Raw genomic sequence first — 7,500 nt, 5'->3', positions numbered from 1 at the left:
TGTGTGTGTGTGTGTGTGTGTGTGTGTGTGTGAGCGATTGCCTCTAAATGCGTTTGTGTATTTTCGCACCTGTGAAATACCCTGAATGTTAACACAGGTTTGTGTGGACCGTATTTGTATCTGCATGTGTGCCTGTGTGTGTACTCACCTAATTGCGGGGGTTGAGCTCTGGTTCTTTGGTCCCGCCACTCAACTGTCAATCAACTGATGTACAGATTCCTGAGCCTACTGGGCTCTATCATATCTACATTTGAAAGTGTGTATGAAATCAGCCTCCACCACATCACTGCCTAATGCATTCCATCTGTTAACTACTCTGACACTGAAAAAGTTATTTCTGACGTCCCTGTGGCTCATTTGGGTACTCAGTTTCCATCTGTGACCCATTGTTCGCGTACCACACACACACACGTGTGTGTGTGTGTGTGTGTGTGTGTGTGTGTGTGTGTGTGCGGGTGTTTATATACGGGTGTTTATATACGGGTGTTTATATACGGGTGTTTGCAAAAGCTTCATTCCTCAACCGTGATCAAAGGATGTTTGTCAGGAATAGAAATAAATTTAAAAATTCGTTTAGACGGGTCCGTCGCTGACCTAAACATCCCCCCTCACCTCCTCCGTCCCCAATCACCTCAAATCCAAAACCCGCGGTGATTGTATCCATTGGTTTATTGTAATCAATTCACCTATTAATATCCTCAATAATAATTATATATTTAGTATGGAATATAGAATACAGGAAGATGTTGCTGCTCATGCAGATTAAGGATAAGAGAGAGAGAGAGAGAGAGAGAGAGAGAGAGAGAGAGAGAGAGAGAGAGAGAGAGAGAGAGAGAGAGAGAGAGAGAGAGAGAGAGACAAGATGATGACTCAAGGGATGCTGCGTTTTGCCTCACTTAACCGTCACGCTGAGTTGGTCTTCCCTAATTAAGAGAGCCGAGCACGCAAAACCTGACGAAAAAAAAAAATAATCTTTCCTCTTACAAAAAAACTGACGACAGTACTACACTTCGCGTTTTTAGATTTGTAGCAACTTAGACATTTCTTGCTCAAGTTAGACCTTTATAATCCGAATATTGTTCGTTGATAACTAAAACTAGGTTTTCTTTCCTAATAATGTTTTCTTTTGTTGATTTGGTTAACAAATAATATAATGAATTTAATTCGTCATTGATGATCAATTGTTCGACTTTGAAGTTTTAAACTGTATTTACTGGAGCACTTACAGATGACTTCCTAGGTTACCTCACGATGGGGGAATATATATATATATATATATATATATATATATATATATATATATATATATATATATATATATATATATATATATATATATACATATATATATATATATATATATATATATATATATATATATATATATATATATATACATATATATATATATATATATATATATATATATATATATATATATATATATATATATATATATATATATACAAACATCGATAAGCATAACAAGCAGTAACCAAACAGAAAGCAAAACCAAAATTGAACCAAATAAATATCAGCAATAAATATGAAACCAAGTGAGAGGAAAAGTGCAACTATTCTAATAAAGGAGAGTAAAACTGTGTTAAATTATGTACTTTACTTAGTGGTAATACCTTGGGGGGAACCACGACCACCACATCTGCAACTCTTTTGATTACCGATTCTTGCTGGTGGTCTGGTGCAATGGAGGAGAGAGAGAGAGAGAGAGAGAGAGAGAGAGAGAGAGAGAGAGAGAGAGAGAGAGAGAGAGAGAGAGAGAGAGAGAGAGAGAGAGAGAGAGAGAGAGAGAGAGAGAGTCACCTGCTGGATTTATAGGCAAAACACAAGACAGCTCTTAAGTGGATTGCTGAGATTTATTGTACACCCGCCTTACCTACACACACACACACACACACACATTTATTTGTGCCTGTGGGAATGGGTTTTAGCCTCTGAACCCCGCCTATCAAGCCACCAGTTGACTGTAATGCATTGACTCTATCTACTTGTCTGCTATTATATCTACTTTTCAAACTGTGGATTCAGATGGCTTCCCGTCTTGGTCAATACACTTTCCAACTACTCTATTGTGTGTGTGGCTGTGTGTGTTCGGAACAGTGTGTGTGTGTGTTCGGAACAGTGTGTGTGTGTTTGCTGGGTTTCCATGTTTACTTTTGTAAGAGCCTGTTTGTGGTATCTTTTAATTAACTTTGTTCTGATTGTTTCTTGTTGTCTCTATTTGTCTGGATTAGTTTCCTCTTCTTTCCGTGTTTATGTTTCCAATGATTTTCTCTCGTCCTATTGTTCCTTAATTTGAACACTGCATCTACGTCTCCTCTGTTAATCTCGTTTAGTGTTTTGTGCGTCGTTATCATGTCTAGCCTGTTCCTCCTTCCCTCCAGTGGAGCGAGGTCCAATTCCCTTGGGTTTTCTTCGCCGCTCAGTCCCTTTGCTTAAGAACGAGCCTTGTTTATTTTTTTAACCTTTTCCAGTTTCATTTTGTCTTTCTTTATGTAGGGGTTCCATGCCGGGGCAGCATACTCAATTTTTTCTTTGCTGAATCCATAATAAATCTTGGAAACAAAATTGACATGTTCTAACTAATCGACTAATCTGCATTTGATTAGTCTCTCTAATATCTTATAGGGAATACTTGCTAGTGATTGGACCAGCATGTATCATCATCATTCACAAAAAAATCCTTTATTACATATTTGCTTACTCCCTTTCTACTTTCTCCCTCCTTTTCCTTTCTTCTCACCTCCCTCTCCTCCCTGCTTCTCTTTCGTCCTTTCTCCTTCTCATCTTCCTACTGCTCCTTCCCTATCTTCTCTTTCATCCTTTCACCTTTGAACTCCACACTACTTATTCCTTCTTTCACATTCTCTCTCCCTCTGTTCTCTTTCAATCCTGCCTACTTCTCTCTTTTCCTTTCTTCCTCCCATTTCTGTTTTGCCACCTCTCTTCTTCTTCCTCCTCCTTGCTCCCTTTCCCTTTCTCCCTTCTCTTCTCTCTCCATCGCTTGCCTTCTCCCTCCGTCTCCTTCCTCCATTTTTCATTCCCAAAGGACACATCTTACCCCGAATGACTCATTTCCTTATATATGTTTACAAATATTACAGCGAGAAGGAGCGTCTCTCACAGAGACAGATCCCTTGACATATCCACACGTCCAATATTCTCCCCGTATCAGTCGCCTGCATCTTTCTTTATATGTGTCCGAATATGTATATACATATGCCTCCATACACCACACGAATACTTGCTGCTTGCTATCTTTACCGGTTTCATCTCTCAATTGGATAACAAATATCTAAGGTAATTATCAGGAAAGATCGCCAAGCCATTACGAGTTTATATAGAACCTGGAAGGGATGAGGATAAGGATTTGGGATGAGACAGGCGGGTTTAGGGAAGGAATGATGACTAGTACTCATGACAGTCGGGGAAACCTGGACCATCATCAGAGATACGAATGCCGGAGTACGTCAGCTGTTTCATTTAATGTATTGTACTGGTTCAAAACGGGTGTGAAACCATCTGGCCCCTCGATCTAGATCTCACACATGTTAGGCGTGATGTCAGACATGGGTCGTTGACTGTCAACAACATGTTGGTGAATATTTTCCTTGTGTATTTCCATCATCATTAAGGGTGAGTTTGGTGATATGAGAGAGAGAGAGAGAGAGAGAGAGAGAGAGAGAGAGAGAGAGAGAGAGAGAGAGAGAGAGAGAGAGAGAGAGAGAGAGAGAGAGAGAGAGAGAGAGAGAGAGGAAGTGGACAGCAAGGAAAGCAAGCATTGAGGAAGAGAGAACGATAACAAACTTGTACAATCTCTAAAACATTATCTCTCCATCACACGAACTTTCTTCTCCCCCACCTTTCCACTCTCTCTCTCTCTCTCTCTCTCTCTTTCTCTTTCTCTTCACCTTCCGCTATTTTCCTCTATCTCTATCCTTCTCCCCCTCTCCATCTCTCTGTTCTCCCCCTCTTTTTCTCTTGTCATCCCTCTTTCCATCCTTGCCTCACTCGGCCCATATCCTGGCTCATCACCCCTCACCTGAGCTGACCTGAGCGTCACAAGGAGCTCCTCGTATCAGCGTCACACTGGCTCACATTAAACGTGTTATGATCCTGTAACACAATGTCTGCGTTTCTTTTTAAGAATAACATCAAATAAAAGAACAAAAAACGATAATTGCAGAGAAAATTATTCTACCATTAAGAGATCTGAATTGGAATATTTGCTTATCTGATTTTGCTTCCAGGGGAGTGAGGCTCAAGCTCCTGGGGTCGGGCTCTTGCTTGTAAAGTTGGGGGGTATGAAGTCGCCACTACTTCTTCACCTCAGGGTCACTGGGATCCCATATTCACCAGACACCAGGGTGCTTCCAGCCGTCGTTGTATTTCCCTTTTTACCCGAATTTACCCGAAGGTCATCATCTCACTAGTGGCCTCGACGGGGGACAAGACGACGGCGGCTTGTTGATGGTCCTCGTATTATTCCTGAGGATTTTATAATGCTGTATTTTTGAACTGAAGGATTTTGGCATTTACGGCATCGGTGAAGCAGTTGTATAATATGAAGTTATAACCTCATGGGAGAGAAACATCTCCCATGAGGTGTATTTTCTTTCTTATCTGGCTGTGTCTCTCGTGTGTGTGTGTGTGTATTTGTGTGTGTGTGTGTGTGTGTGTGTGTGTGTGTGTGTTTGGGGAAGAGTTTATGGGGTTTATAACTGCGCTTGATTTTTTTTAGCTCCTGGGTCCAGCCTCTCAAGCATCAATTGACTGGGGACACTGGAGGAACAGTTTCTAATCTTACCGAGTCTGAATTTAGTGCTAATTAGTTCTGGTTCCTCCTGTGTTAAAGACTGTCTCCTGCTTCAGTGGTTCCATCCGTGTTAAAATCTGTCTCTTAGTTCAATGATTTTGGTTTCTCCCTTAATCAAATCTGTGCCGGTTCGTTGGTTCTGGTTCCTCCCTCGTTTAAATCTGTCTTTCTCTACTTTGTCGATTCCATTAAGGAATTTGTATTCCAGGATCATGTTGTCTTTCCTTCGTCTCTAGCACAGTGATGCGAACTTCATTTCCTTATGACTGTCCTCCAGCTTTACCTCGAGTTCTCATAAGCTTAAACAGTGTGAAAGTTTTGCGATATTAGCGAACTCTTTTTTTTCTTATATTCCATTAAGTGCTATCACTTAACGCTGTTGTTTAATACATAATTTTTTCTCGGTTTCCTAAAGGTAGTATTTGCCTTTACCGGTCTTGCATATGATGCTGATTTTTCTGGGTTTAGGTGTTTCTAAGAAGATTGGTTGGGGACTATGTCTACCCATGAGGCTTCTTGTTTCCTGGAGTTTCCCCTTCACAGTTTGGGCCTTGCGTCTGACCTCCATTTCCCCCTTACCCCCAGTTTCCGATTTCATTACCTTGCATTGGGTGAAGATGAACTCACGAAACCATTTGTCAGGCAAGTTTTTTACATACTCACACATGCTTTCACTGGAGCATGTACTGTAATATAAGATTATTATAGATATTTTAAGTAATTAAATGTTTAAAATATAATTCAATCAGTATATATCATTAGTCCTTATTTGCCTGAAAACATTCGACACTGTCCAATGCTTACGATTCCTGTTGCAGCTAGGGAATGAGGATAGTATACCAGTGAGAGTACTAACTTGGATGAGTGAGTACCTCTCAGGAGTGAAGCAAAGTTTCACAGTGAGAGGACAGGCATCAGAGTGGAGAGAGAAGTAACGAGTGAAGTACCTCAAGGGTCGGTGCTAGGACCCATCTTCAAACTTCCTTCATAGCAAGGTTTGTTGACATAAAACTAGTGAGAAAACCTAAAACTGAGAATGTACACGAGTATAATGCACAGTGACTTACATCAACTAAGGAAGTAACCTGGAAAGACAGCAACTGGGCAGAAGAATACCAAGTTACGAGGACATGAACGCCTACAAATACATAAAGAGGTTCATAATACGCAACAAACTAACACCTGCAGGCGATGAGTCACAATAACGTGGCTGAAGTATGTTGACCAGACCACACACTAGAAATTGAAGGGACGACGACGTTTCGGTCCGTCCTGGACCATTCTCAAGTCGATTGTGACTTGATTTAATACATAATTTAATCAATCGACTTGAGAATGGTCCAGGACGGACCGAAACGTCGTCGTCCCTTCAATTCTAGTGTGTGGTCTGGTCAACAAACTAACACCTGACCTAAGATGACTTAGGTATGAAGACCGACGACACTGGACCTTACCATACTGAAAGACAGAAGGAAAATCACACACAGAGATCACACTAACGTGATGCATCAAATGAACAAATCCACAAGGGCCGTGACGAGGATTCGAGACTGACGAGGATGACGAGAATCCTCGTCACGGCCCTTGTGAATTTGTTCGACAGAAGGAAAATTTAGATGAAAATGACTATACAATTCTAATGGGAACGATCCGGAGCGATTAATAATGGCACGAGAGGCCGTAGATGCATCACACTGATGTTAGATAAAGCGTCTTCAGTCTAAGAGTCGTAAACAAATGGAAACGATCAGATGAAGACGTTGTCGAGAATATTTCAATAGACATTTTTAGAACGAGTTAACACTCTCAATGCTTGTGTAGACGATGAGTCACAATAGCGTGGCTGAAATATGCTGACCAGACCACACACTAGAAAGTGAAGGGACGACGACGTTTCGGTGCGTCCTGGACCATTCTCAAGTCGATTGTGAAGTCGATTGCGATTCTCACAATCGACTTGAGAATGGTCCAGGACGAACCGAAACGTCGTCGTCCCTTCACTTTCTAGTGTGTGGTCTGGTCATCACTCTCAATGCATGAAACTATTAATGTTGGATAGATGGGTTTAAGAGCTAGCGCTCGACCCTTCAAGCACCTACCCACACATACTGATGTTGTACAGTAAATTAATCGTGTCCTCTCTCCACAGGTATTGGCTTCAGAGACTGATGGCTGGGTGCTCATCCGGCCTAGTGCCCGCCTCCACGTGCCGGGGCCGCTGTACAGCAAGACGGTGACGTCGTCTGAGGACACAACACAACACACTTACGGGTCAGGAAGATCCTCTGGGAACACCACTCATCGCGCCAGTGCTCCAAGTTGGGCGTCGTAATCAAATTCAACGTAACCAGATCTCAGCAGACCAGATAAAAACACGTCAAGAGATTTCACTTCATTATCGTAAGGAAAACTCCTAGTATCATCATGGATCTCTGGCAATCAACGCTGGTGCCCCACATCTTGGAGGACGAGCAGGAAGATGTGCCAAGATCAAAGAGAGGAAGGCATTGAGCAGCAGCGAGAAGGCACGTCGCTGTGGACGGCTAAGTCACTAATTAGAGAAACTTCGTATTGAGAGCGAGAGACGCCAAGATCAGGTACACTACTGACTTGAGGAGCGAGAACGGCAGCTTCGCTCTGGTCGAGTTACTCTGGGTATTCTATGT

General features: G+C 41.9%; 1 protein-coding gene across 2 annotated transcripts in view; it reads left to right on the top strand.

Moving 5' to 3' along the window:
- LOC123753838 (G-protein coupled receptor dmsr-1) overlaps positions 1–7,500 on the top strand; it is a 62,290-nt gene that overhangs the window by 42,342 nt on the left and 12,448 nt on the right. For both annotated transcript variants that reach the window (XM_069328239.1, XM_069328238.1), the window contains exon 2: positions 6,984–7,500. This exon is cut by the window's right edge and continues 927 nt beyond it. The gene's annotated coding sequence lies outside the window, so the exon portion shown is untranslated. The remainder of the gene's footprint in view (positions 1–6,983) is intronic.

Source organism: Procambarus clarkii, chromosome 21 (assembly GCF_040958095.1).
Source record: "Procambarus clarkii isolate CNS0578487 chromosome 21, FALCON_Pclarkii_2.0, whole genome shotgun sequence".
In the NCBI taxonomy this organism is placed as follows: domain Eukaryota; kingdom Metazoa; phylum Arthropoda; class Malacostraca; order Decapoda; family Cambaridae; genus Procambarus; species Procambarus clarkii.
The sequence above is the reverse complement of the archived record's forward strand: the minus strand, read 5'-3'. Positions and strand labels throughout refer to the sequence as shown.